The sequence below is a fragment of the Mustela putorius genome, unplaced genomic scaffold (genome assembly GCF_011764305.1).
Source record: "Mustela putorius furo isolate JIRA1106 unplaced genomic scaffold, ASM1176430v1.1 tig00003858_pilon_pilon_pilon, whole genome shotgun sequence".
Taxonomy (NCBI): domain Eukaryota; kingdom Metazoa; phylum Chordata; class Mammalia; order Carnivora; family Mustelidae; genus Mustela; species Mustela putorius.
Window position 1 is genome coordinate 42,553,384 of NW_025422010.1, and position 13,340 is coordinate 42,566,723.

The following is a 13,340-nucleotide window of genomic DNA, read 5'->3' on the forward strand; positions in this document are numbered from 1 at the left end:
TGGAGGCTGCCGGCATCTAGAAAGGACCAGGTGTTAGCTGGAGCCATCCTCAGCTGTGTGATGTGTACCCAAAGCCCACTACCTGCCCCTTTTGCAGCAGTGTCAGGGGTCAGGAACACCTGGTAAGATCCCTTCCAATGGGGCTCGAGGGCTGTCTTTGATGACATTTCCAGAATACCTAATTATAAGGCTTTAAACTGTGACCAACAGGATCCTTTGAATTGAGATCAAGAAGCCTTCTTTAACCTGATGATGATGGGTTTGAGCAGAAGACATTAGAGACAGCAGCTGGTCATAGCAGCATGAGACAAAAACTCCAAGAAGTTTGCAAGGTTTTCATTGGGGGTTTTTCTGATTTGCCCAGTGAAGCAGATGCCTTGAGCGCTGGAGACTGTAGAAGGTCTATCCCAGGTGGAAAACACATTTTCTAAAACTTATTTTTTTCTGGGGTACCTGGGTGGCTCAGTCGTTGTGTCTTCCTTTGGCCCAGGTCATGATCCCAAGGTCCACATTGGGACCCCTGTTAAGCAGGAAGCCTGCTTCTCCCTCTCCTACTCCCCCCGCTTGTGTTCCCTTTCTCGCTGTGTCTCTCTCTGTCAAATAAATAAATAAATAATCTTAAAAAAAAAAAAAGATAATTTTTTCCACAGGGAGCAACTTCCACAGGAAGTTTCAACTCATCTAGAAAACATACAATAACAGGGACATCTTAGTAACCTGTACCAAGTGACAGTTGAATAAGGTGTACAAAGGTCCATAAGGAAGAGGTCTGAGGCCCCTGGGAACAAAAACAGGTTTCCCAAGATTGTGGACCTGACAAGGCAGCCACTGCCGATAGACTGTTTTTGCAATGTTATAGAAGTCTCCCCACTAATGTCTATTTATAATTGGAATTGTCTTAAGTGCCCTATGGTGGGTGAAGGAATGTAGAAACCAAAACATGGGGTATGCCAGGGAGTCAGGAAGAACCAAGCAGCCATCTTGGTTTTCCCATAGCCCAGACTTGTTCATTTAATTTACAGCCATGATTTACCCACCTTCCCTTCTGTGATGGCAAAAGTCTGGCGACCAGGGGCCATTTTTGCAGAAGCAAGATGGACTTGATCCACCGTGACACAATCTTATGGATTCAGTTGTGCTGCCTTGACGAAAGCTTGATCACATATTAACGTTTTTTCCCCCACAGATTCCCTTTCCATAAGCCTTCTACAACTTTCTTACATTCAGATTTTGTTCTAAATGTTTCCTTTTTAAATAACCAACCTCCCTTTAGGACAAAATTACTTGCTTTTCCCTCAACAAAAACGTATGTCCCTCCCTCGTGTTTTTCTTACAGCAAACACAGATCCTACTTTTCCTGTACACAGAGTTGTTTCCCTTATGATTTCCAGGAGTCTTAGTTACATTTATTAGAATTCTTAACTCTTAGAAACCTTAGTTTCTCATGAAAGAGAGTAAGTAAGCAGTTGTGAACTGTTACCCTAACATTCTTTAGATTGGCAAATTTAGGAATACATTTCATCATTTCTAGAAACGTGCTTCTTCTTAGCACAGTCTTTCAACAAAGCATAAAACATGTTGACTAACAGACCCAAATTTATCTTTAGTTTCTCTGTAATAAGGAAGCCAAAAGTAGATAAACCTGTGTTCAACAATGAATGCTTCAATATTTTGTCTGATTTGGAGAAGGAAGCCAAAAGTAGATAAACCTGTGTTCAGCAATGAATACTTCAATATTTTGTCTGATTTGGAGGTGATCTACATATCTAATGGCTTTAACTTAACTCATCACTGAGCCTAAGTCAGGAAAAGTTTAAAAAGTTTCAGGTTAGGGGCGCCTGGGTGGCTCAGTGGGTTAAAGCCTCTGCCTTCGGCTCAGGTCATGAGCCCAGGGTCCTGGGATTGAGCCCCACATCGGGCTCTCTGCTCAGCAGGGAGCCTGCTTCCTCCTCTCTCTCTGCCTGCCTCTCTGCCTACTTGTGATCTCTGTCAAATAAGTAAATAAAATCTTTAAAAAAAAAAAAATTTCAGGTTACCAGGAAGATTTGGGAGACACTTTAAAAGTTTGCCCTTGGTGCCCGGCTAGCTCAGTCAGAGCAGGCTCCTCTTGACCTTGGGGTACTGACTTTGAGCTCCATGCCGGATGTAGATATTACTTGAGAAAAGAAGTTTGACTAAAATTTTACTTTTATTTATATCTATTCAATCTACTTGTTTTTAAAAATTATGCTTAATTACCCATAAAAACTTCACAAGACATCAAAGTCAGTCATTCTCCCTAATGATTTTTAAAAAACCTTTTGTAACAAAGAACATCAGCTTGTTTGATTTTAAGTAAACACAGGAGGAATAAAAGTTTAAACTTTAAGGCTGGTAACTTTAAAGACATGTCTATTTTAATTAAACAGAATTGTTCAATTATTTTTCCAGATCACATGAACTTGAAAAAAACATTTGAGTTAGTTTCTATCTTTCTGAGAGTTTTAGAATGCCCTATCCTTTACAAGCACTTGCCTTCAAACCAACTAAATAGAGCTTTCACTAATTTTAGCAATACCATCCAGAGGTAGAAAAATATCTCACTTTGACAACATATACACACAACATACACTATATGTACTTTATACTGCATTACAACATACACCATAATATATATATTTGGACACACACATAAACACGCAGGTATGGAAAGACTCCATAGCCACTAATATTTGTTGAGAAGATTTTTCAGATTTGCATTTGCCCCAGGAAATAATCTTAAGGAAGTTGTACTGGAGTTTGGGTGCAAAGGCTGCCTTCCCTCTTCCGGCCCTTCAATCTAAGGTGATTGTAGGCTGTGTTTACATTTCAATGGCATGATAAGATTTATGACTTCAAGGGTCAGAGAGAGAGATGAAAGTTCAAGTAGGACTTTGGTTTCCTAAGGCGAGAATTGACACCAGACCGTTGGTGCTAAACAGGGGAAATGTGCCGGTAGGTGAACTTTGACCGGCCTTAGAGCTGCCTGTCTCATTTTGCAAAAATTTGTAAGATAAGGATTAGTTAAGTTGCTTTAAGCTCCTCAGAGAATTGGATTGCAAGTTGAAAGACATTATTTTCAATTTGCTTCTTTCCCTCTGGCTACATAGTTCTACTTTTAAATATTTCTGGCAGTATCGAAGAGCCCTCCCACACCCCCCTTGGGTGTAAGAGGGGTCCCCCAAAAGGGTGCAAATGATCCTGACTTAACCTTCCTAAATCTAGAGTCCCTCCCAATGAGAACCAAAAAGAGAACCAACAATGGGCAGGTCCTGGGCAGGCAGAAAGCCCAGTCTGGTTACGCAGGTTACACAACTGGTAAAGCAAGAAGTCATTAGCTGACTGTGGGACAGAAGGGATCAATAGCCAATAGGTCTGGATTTGGAAAGCAAGGGCCAGTGCACAGCTCTCTCTCTTCCTCTCCTCAACTACAGACAGATACTCGGAAGAGCTGACTCTGGTAAGAATTTTCACCCTTTGCTGGTTCTGTGTTCTACCAATTACCCCTTGGCTGTTTAAGGGAATAATGTAGCAGTGTACCAGAAAATTCTTGAGTTTTGTCAGTTCTTTGAAAGTAGATATGAGGGTGGCTGTAAGGCTATCAACTTGGTGGACCTTTGTTGACCGGTGTGCAGTCTTCTCAGAGGGGGAAGCCAGTTCAGCCAGAAGAGTCATAGAACGAGTGCTCAAAGGAGGAAAGAGGAGAGCAGTAGGAGTTATGTCCTGGAGTCTATTGTTTTCGCTACCTCTTGCATCTTGAATTTTTCATTAGCCTTGTACCATAACTCTTTCCATTTTCTGGAAACTGCTTTGGGATTTTGAAACCTTTTGGAGGCTTCAGCTTGCCAACTATAACAGTTACCCTGTTCTGTTTAATCTGGGAAGCCTTGTCTCAAGTCTGTTCTGGAATGATCTTATCTAATTGGAACATTCCCCTTAACCATTGTATTGCTAGGTTATAATCCCCCTGAGGCTGGCACTCGTTTGGGAGGACCCTAGCTACAGAGGGAGTTAACCCACATTTCTGTCCAGCCTTATTTGGGGGCCCCCAGCCTGATAGTCACCAAGCCAAGCTCTTCTGGAGCTCTAGCTCACTAAAACAAGCTTAGAGAGATTTTGCTGTTGCTAGTGAGATACTCGCAACTTCCAAGACTCTAATTCTTAGATGTAAACTAAGCAGAAGGTGGCCTTCTAAATTCTAAATTCTTTAGAATTTAAGGATCCCATTAACAAAGACTTGGGGTTTCTTGGAGCCAGACTAATACCTACAAGGGACTGCCACTGGGTTGGCGATTGTGCCTGTTTTAGGGTGTACCTTGTTGCTCAGAAGTTTTCTCGAGGCTGGCTGGGGACTAGTCTCAGTCCGACCTGTTTCACAACCGTCTTACCCATCAGGAGAGTCTTTGCAAGGTGGTGAGCTCTAAGAGCCTCTAAATACTTGACCAGTGTCTGCCAACTTTTTCAGCTTTCTGGACTCCGAGATTCCCATTAGCAGTAGCCTTTATCTACACAAGATAAGATAAACACGCGTGCCTTAACAAACGGGCAGTAACGGGGAGATGTCGCTGAGTCCTGGCCATAAGAAGGTCTTGTGCACGTGGGTGCCCTTGAGTCTCCTGGAACCTTGGATTGGGGGAGGGATTGAACCAGCAAACCCCAAGGAATGGAGACTGTGGACTGATTCCAAACAATGTGGAGAAATCCAGCTGCCACCAACAGTTCCTAGAGTGGAATCCCAGGACAGAGCTGAGTTTGGGGTTTTCTGTCCCCCAGGAATTGTGGTCTGAAAAGCTGGGGGCTTGGCTCTGGTAGACCTTTCTGCCAGCTCATCAGTGGGGCTCTGGGCAGAGCCCTCTGCCAGTGCACGCTGACATGCTCTGTAAAGGAAGGCCGGTTAGATCGGGATTCTGAAGCAGAAAGAGCGGACCTCAAACTGAGAGGAGCTCACCCACGGCTCTTGGAAATGGCCAGCGAGACCGTGAACTCAGGGAGTTTCACGGGGTACAATTCCCATGTTCTTGTCCCCAAATACCTCCAGGAAATTCATTTTGAATCTCATCACTGCCAACCAATCTGTGAAATAACAAAAACTCAACCAGGTAAACGTTAAAAATCTAATTCACGAATCGGTTAAAATCCCATGTAGAAAGTAGGGAGAGTTTCAAAGGGCTCCAGTAAAGGAGGTTTTTAAAGGTAGAGAGGGAGCAGAAAAAAAGGAAATATTAGTCAAGGATCCATTATTTTAGGCAAGGTCACCCTCCTATGGGGAACTGTCAGGAAAGGGGTCTACCCGTAAATTTCTTAGTGCCGACAGGGACATTTCTATGTCAGCAGGTTAAAGATGACAATCCTGGGGAGTTGTAACTGCAGTTATGCATCAGATCTTAGTTTTCTGACAGGGCCTTAATCTAAATGATGCCATTTAATCAGGTTGACGTCTCTGGACAGAGCAGTATCTGGACAGAGCAGTCTCGCCTAGAAGTAGACAGACCTTTTTAAGGTCCTCATGCCACAAATCCAGAGTTCGCATGTTTTGGGAGAGGGGTGTCCCGGGTCGGAATGTTCTTGGGAGGACGGACGTGGGAAGTTTCAGGAGTGAAGTCTCTGTAGATTCCTTTTAGGAACCTCAGGGGCTGTATTTCAGCATGTTTGGCCCAGCCATAAAAGGCATCCTGGGAGGTCAGCAGATGAGCTTTGAGAATTTACAAAGCAAAAGAGAAGGAGATAAAAACGCCAGGCTGTGTGGGGCTTGACCTTTGGCACGGCATCCAGAGCTGGAGAGAACGACCTGCCTACTGCTGGGGAGTCAGGGCGCATGCCTTCTGCCAGCTCAGCTGGTGATGGGAGCCACGATCTCGGGCAAACCATTTCCCGGCTCTGGGCATCAGGGTCCCCAGATAAGGTGGGGGTTAGGCCTGCAGGCTTCGAATGATGGTATTCCATGTGGACAGTAAGAGGGGGTTCTCCATTGTGCCTCTCCCGGCCAACCCCAACCTCTGCATCTGTGTGCATGGTTTGTCCTCCTTTAGAATTAACTGAACTCATAGGAATGTTACTGATAATTACCCTTCTCTCGGTTTTTATGGTTACTTGAAGATGCTCACTGAGTATTTGGAGAATGAGGCCTGGCAGATGTCCCAGACTTGGAGGGTCAGATTCGATGTTGCACTGAGCCCAGAGCTGGTTTCTTGTGGGATGTTGGTGCCTGCTGTGGGCACTGGGCCTTCCATCACTGGGCCTGTGTGTTACGGAGCCTTCTGCCTCCTCCTAAGGGGCAGGCACTCAAACCATGGGCTTTGCCCCTGGCCTGTGGCTGGGCCGAGGGGCTGCTGAGACCTGTGCGCTGTTCCCATCCTCAGCAGATGGAGCAGCCCAGGGGCTCCAGCCTGAAGGTGCCCAGAGGCAGGGAAGGCTCCAAAAGTGAGGGTGCAATGGATAGAGGGTACAATGGAGGGAGGGTGCACGGAAGGTACACTGGACGGATGGAGAGTGCAGGGGACGGATGGAGGGTGCAGTGCATGGCTCTCTGAGGAGCGCACAGCTGTGGTGTCAGGCGCAGCACCCCAAGCAGAAGATAAAGATTTAATGACCATGGGCATCGGGCACTGCTCTAATCTTTTGAGGCCCATGTCAGAGTCGACCTCCTCTGTGCAAAACTGTGCAACTCAAAAAAAGGAAAAAAAGGGAGGAAAAGCAACCCCTCCCAAGTTCTCAGCTGGAGCTTTCCCCAGACTCACCAAGTCCAGAGCAGCTAACCTGGGATTCTCTACTGTCTTGCATTTAATAATTTCATGGCTTTTTCAGTGGGTTCCCAGAGTGGATATGACCCTTCCAGGGACTTCATGTCCCCTGCCTGCAGGAGAAGCAAGAGAGCCCCTCACAGAAGTACCGAGGGGGGCATGTCTGTGGATTAGGTGATGACACATGTTCACTCCCCATCACCCTCGAGCCCTGAGAGGCCTGACCTGTGTGTCCTGCGCACCCTTCTCCATTCTCTCCCATTTCCACTGTTCCCAGTATGTGCCTTTTCCTTGCGCCACACGCTCAGCTTTTTTTTTTTGCCTCTGGTGGCTTCTTGATGGCAGTTTTCACGCGCAGAGATGTTTCCTCTCCTGCATCTGCTCTGGGAGGAAGCTACTTTCTCTGCCGCCTGCCCTGCTGGAAGGATGCAGAGAGCCCCAGGAGACCACAGAGACTTGGGCGAGCCCACAGGCCTTCAGCGATACTCGAGCTCTCTGAACTCTAAAATTAGAGCCACCCTCGTCCATCCAGGCGCCAAGGCTCCTTCTGGGAGAATCTCTGAAGTGGGGATGTGTCGTCTCTCAGGGGAAGCTGGCTCTTCCAGAGAGGGCTGTGGCCATTTTTTTTTTTTCTTTCAAGATCATATTTAAGTTCAGGTTCATTAACATTGCAGTCCCTTTTGTTGGGCACCTGGGAACCACTTAAAGGTCTGGGCTTCAGGGTTTTGGGTGCCCACGTGGGTGCAGCGCACGGACTGCAGACCCGTGCGGGGCAGAGCGTGAGGTTCACACTTTCAGAGACTTCTTTCCCTTCCCTCCGCCCAGTGACAGGGTTGAGTGGAAAGTGACCGTGTGTCCTTCACCACGAGGCGGGTTCCTGACTTGGCCCCACCTCACGGAGCCCTGGGGTGTCCTGGCTTTACGCCTGTGAGAGGTGCTCCATTATTTCTTTCTCAGGGACCCATGAAACGCTTCTCTAAAGAGTTCCTAGGCAGCTTTGATTTGGAAAAAAATATGGCCTGTGATTTATTAACCTCTGTACTCGTTTGGTGACCTCCAGCATGGCGGTGGTCAGCGGGGATTCTTCTGTGGACTTCCTACACAGCTCACCAGACTTTAGGGGCCAGTCCCAGGCCACCCAGATGTTTTTGAGTCTCCCCAGTGCCGCTGGGCTTGTTGGCTAAGAGCAAGTGCCATCAGACCAGTCGAACAGGGAGTGGCCACACCCGGGCAGCCCCGGCCCCACCCGGACGAGGCTGAGGCCGAGGCGCAGGGGATGGATGGGTCAGCTGCCATCTGTCCGGGAGCGGACACGCCTGGCTCACCTCCAGGGCCGGGGCGTTTCCAGGGTGGTGAGAAAGCTCTGGGAGGGGCCTCCGAAGCCATGCAGTCACCCACCCAGGGGTGGCCCGGCTCATCCTGCTTTCACTTCTCCCTTCCGGCTTTCACGGTCAGGACCTGCTCCCCACGTGGCACCCTGGAAGCAGGAAGTGGACTTGGAGGTCAGTGAGTCACTATCGGTGCAGAGGGTACTGACCGGGCAGCCTGCCCGTGACCTCCCGCCCTCAGAGCCACAGGCCAGTTTACCAATGGCTGCGTTGGCTTTGCCACCTATCTCTGGTCAGTCTGCTGTGGACCTGGGTCACACGCTCTGCAGCGCAGAACCTCCCCTGATCACTTTTCCTCAAGAAGGGCTGGTATCACTGCTCAGGAAATGGCTTCACCCTAAGGTGTAAACCCATGTCCCAGGAGGACTCGTGCGTCACCGTCCCTGGGCATTGTCATCGTTCCTAGGTGCTCTGAGTTGTAACCAGGGATCGAGTTCACCATGTGGACTGTTCATTTTTTAAGTTTTTTTAAATTGAGATGTCATCAACGTATAACATTATGTGAGTTTCAGGCATATAACTCGATATAATGACTCGATATTTGTACAGATGGCAAATGTGCTGTTCTTGTTCAACTCTCCTTTTCTTTGATTTCTTCAGGCCCCTTGGCTGGGAAGCGACACTCCTGTAAATTCTACGGTGCCCACGTCCGCGAGCATCTTCTTCACCATTTTGAAAAATGGCATAAATGGCACCATCATGGATCCGCTGTATCAGGCCCACGATCCACCTAGAACAACGCGACTCCGATGAGGGGTCGCCGTGTATATGCGGGAAGGCCCGCTGGCCACTCCAGCTTCCTCAAATAGTCCTTCATCTACCCTTGGTTCCCTTTAAGCACCCACTCTGTCACAACCCAGTAATTGTAGAGCTCAGTGGATTTTTACATATGTGTATATCTGTGTCACCACCACCCAGATAAAAAGGGAGAACATTCCAGCACCCTAATGCACACCCTTGTGTCCCTCTCAGGAGCGACTCCCTCCAAGGGAAACCACTGTTCTGACCTCTATCATCATGGATTAGTTTCACTTGTCTCTTGAACATCATGTCAATGGAATTATAGAGTATGCATTGCTTTTGGTCTTTTTTCAAAAATATGCTTGTGAGATTCACCTGTATGTCTCAGAGGTTTGTGTCATTGCTACGGAAGGACTTCCGTTGCTGTATTATCTCCCCCCATGCCACCCCCGCCATCTTGGCATGACCACCACTAGCATTTTAATGGAATGACCTATCCATTACATGTCCTCTGCATATATACATACATATATATATATATATATATATATATATATATTTTAAATTTATTTGTGAGAGTGAGTACACAGAAGGGAAGGGGCAGAGGGAGAGAAGCCTTAAGCAGTCCCTACTCTCTGCATTCCCCATTGAGTACAGAGCCTGCCTCAGGGTTCTGTCCCGTGATCCCGAGCTCAGGACCTGAGCTGGAACCAGGAGTTGGACACTTCACCAACTGTGGCACCCAGGTGCCCCTGCCTATGTATTTTAAAACCTAGTTATAAGGCAGTGTGCAATAGTTTACAGTTGACATTTCTGGTCTTAAGTACATTTCACTTTCACCCTCTACCATGTCCTGGAGAAGACTTGCTGGAGTTGCTTTGTCCCCATGTGGAGAGTTCTTCCTCCTATGTGTTCTAGAACTGCCATTTAGAAAGCTCAGCGGGGCTCAAGATGATGGCGTCCTTCGTAACTTGGCTTGTCCTCACTTGGCCGTCATCCCTCCAGCTGGAGATCTTATTCTCTCCGCTGACCACGGGCAGTGGGAACAGAGTGGTGGGTCCAGGCTCATGCCAGGGAGCTCACGCCCAGGATGGGCACCCAGCAGCGTGTGGAACACAAGTCTCCCACCTGGCACGTGGCCCTCACTCAGGGTTGGCTCTCCCTAGAGATGCGGGCCTAGAGCCCTGGGGGACGGTCAGACTGAGGTCCTGGCTCCCCCCATCCCATCGTTTCCCAGCCTCACGCCCATGGTCAGAACTAGACAGATCTAAGGACTGGCTGGGCTAGGAGTCCATGGGCCCCGTGGGCTTCAGCTGCTGGTGACTTTGCTTCTTACTGCCTAGATGTGCAGTAGGACCTGTGTGTGTGTGTGTGTGTGTGTGTGTGTGTGAATAACCAGCACAGCTTGCTCCTTGCTTGCGGTACCGACATGTTCCCTCATTCTGTAGTTTCTGATTTTATCTTGTCTGATACCTGAAAGGCTCCTGAGAAACTGCACATTCAGAGCCCAAGTCTGGCTTTTACTTCCCTCCGAGTTCCTGGTGTCTGCAGTGACTTCGGGCCTCTCGGGCGTGTCTGCAAACACCCCCGCTCCTTAGTCCCCTTTGCTCTGACTTACCAGAACACGGCGCACGGTGGGGAGGGTGGGTGTCACGACACCCACACGGGGGCCTTGTCTCCCGCTCAGGCCACCCTCCCGAAGAGCTTTGCCTCCGTTAGATGCCTGCTCCTCTACTGAGACTCTTACAGCAGAGGCACTGCCGTGTGTAGGGAGTCCAAGGCTGCGCTCCTGTCCCTGGGGAAGCAAGGCCGGGCCCAGGACACACAGCTCCCATGTGTCTTTGCTCCATGTCCCAGCTGCTCCCACAGCCCTCGGGCCACACTGGTTCTGGCCCCATCGGCTGAGATCAAGGGTGGCAGAATGCAAGCAGCTCCCTGAGCCCTTGCTCTGGCGGCAGCCGGGGCCTCTGGACTAAGTAGGGTCTGGAGTGCGGAAGAGGAGCCCCGCAGGTTCCAAGTGTCCCTGAGGGTGCAGGGGGCAGGGACTACCATGGTTGCTGCCTCATCAGCTCTGCTGCTCCAGACTCTGTCCCCAGCCCAGTCTCCCTGTGCCCCCACTGGCAGGGGTGGGGCTGGGGCAGGGTCCAGAGCCTCACAGAGGCTTGACCAGTGGGTATACCCCAGTTAGCTCTGGGGCTTTGCTTCTTGCTGTTTCCACTGTGGAGCGATAAGGGACAGTGTCCTTGGCCAGAGGGACTTCCAGATTCCTGCACTGGGACCCGCACTGCCAGCAGGTGAAAGAGATTTTTGTCCCCCGCCTGCATTCCAAATTTTCTTCACTGCTAGCTCCTTCTCTCCCTCTAGTCCCAGGAGGTGAGGAGGACCCAGAGTGGCCAACTTTGCTGAGAAGCATCATGGAGATGCTGCTGAGAAACGGACCCAGGACAGCACAGACCTGTAGTGCCACCTAGGGGACAAGTGTCCCTGGGCTTCAGGCTGGTGCACACAGACTCCTCATTCAAGTTAACCCAATTTACAAAACCCAGGATTCACTTGAAGAATAAAAAAGGGGGGGGGGGCGGCGCCTGGGTGGCTCAGTGGGTTAAGTCTCTGCCTTCCGCTCTGGTCATGATCTCAGGGTCCTGGGATGGAGCCCCATCGGCTCTCAGCTCAGCAGGGTGCCAGCTTCCCCCTCTCTCTGCCTGCCTCTCTGCCTACTTGTGATCTCTGTCAAATAAATAAAACCTTAAAAAAAAATCATTTCAGTGATTTCTCCTTTACATAGGCACGCCTTTCAGAGCACCTTTAAAAACGTATGCCCCCATCCTACATTTTAAGTGATGATTTAACAAAAAAAAAAAAAATACAGTTTTTTTCCATGAAGGCGGGAAGAGGTGGCACTTACTGTGTGGAGTGAGGAGAAACTAGGAACGCACTGGATCAGTCTTCAGAAAGGCAATGCAGAGATACTTGGTTTTACATATTATTCTCATTCTTCAAGCTTTTCTTTAAGTCATGAAAATGAAAACCAAGGAGTATGTACAGGAGGAAGAACTGTTCCTCCCTTGCTTCGATCCATCCAGGGTAGAGGCCACTCATTCTTGATCACGTCCTATTTAAATGCCAGTGACTTACAGATCTGCCCCCACCACGCGCCAGACTCCTTCCCCCAGGTGCCCGTTCAGCATCTCCGCTGGGATGTCTGAACCCAACTTTCCCCTCCCCGCGGCTAGGAAGCGCAGGAAGCACGGGAGCCATCCTAGACTCTTTTCTCTCCCAACCAACAGCCAAGCCAGGAGGAGATCTCCAGTTTCCATCTTCAGAATATAAGCAGAGCCTGGCAGGTTCTCGCTGCCCGGTTGCCGCCTCTAGGTCCGACACCAGTGCTGTTGCTTGGCCTGGATTGCGGCAGTGCCATCCTGACTGGTCTCCCTGCTCCCCACGCTGTCCTTCCAAGTTCAACCAGGCAGACTGAGGCATCCTTTCTGTAAGTCAGGTGATAGCTCTCCTTGACTCAAAAGCCTACAGTGGGTCTGTTTTACTCAGAATAAAAGCCAAAGTTCTTACAGTGGCTTCTCAGGCCCACGTGATATGCACGCAGCTGCTTCTCTGCCTCCTCTCCCACCCCTCTTCATCTTGCTCCCCCGCGCGTCACGCTGGCTCTTTGCACATGAGGCCACTCCGGCTTTAGGACCTACTCTTCTCCCAGGTGTCTGCAGTGATCACATCCTCTGAGTGTTTGTTCAACTGTCAGGACAGCGAGCTGTCTACCCTGACCAACTCCTTTATAATCATCGAATCCAACAGTCCTACTCTAACAGTATCTGCTCAGCTTTCTTAACCTTGAGGTGGTCACTGACATGCACTTTGGTTAGTTCAAAGTAGGGCGCCTCTATGTCCCCATTTGCCTAGGATATAGTTCCAGGTGACACTTGTTGCCCCACAGTTATAATAATAACAATAGCATCCCCTTCACTTTCCGGTAATAAATATACCATTTATTGGTATCAAGACTTAAGTTCAGTAATTTGCTCCTTGCACATTTATCTCAGAATGAATTCTGAATATCACTTAACAAAGTTAAACTGGTGTTCAAATTAAAAAAAAAAAAGACTACACCAAAAAAGAAACGATTCAACTTAAAAAATGGGAGAAGGACTTAAAATAGACTTTCTTCAAAAAAGATGTAGGGATGGTCAATACGCCTGGGAAAAGATGCTCGACATCACGGATCGTTAAGGAAACGTAACCCTGAACCACAGGGAGGTGCCCCGCACCCCACCAGGATGGCTATTCTCAAAAACAGAAAAGGACAAGTATCTGTGCAGAATGTGGAGAAATTGGAACCCCTTGCGCAAGGTTGGTGAGAGGGTAAAAGGGTGAAGCTGCTATGGAAAACTGTCAAGTCCTAGAAATATTTCTACTTTGGGGAACATGCCCAGAAGAACTGAGG

At 48.7% G+C, this 13,340-nt stretch overlaps 1 long non-coding RNA gene across 1 annotated transcript; it reads left to right on the forward strand.

Annotated features, from left to right (window-relative positions):
* The first annotated feature begins 2,839 nt into the window (after window positions 1-2,839).
* Window positions 2,840-9,261, forward strand: LOC123387638. The gene is made up of 2 exons (XR_006602114.1): window positions 2,840-3,478; window positions 8,747-9,261. It is a non-coding gene; the product is annotated as an uncharacterized LOC123387638 (long non-coding RNA).
* The last annotated feature ends 4,079 nt before the right edge of the window (window positions 9,262-13,340 follow it).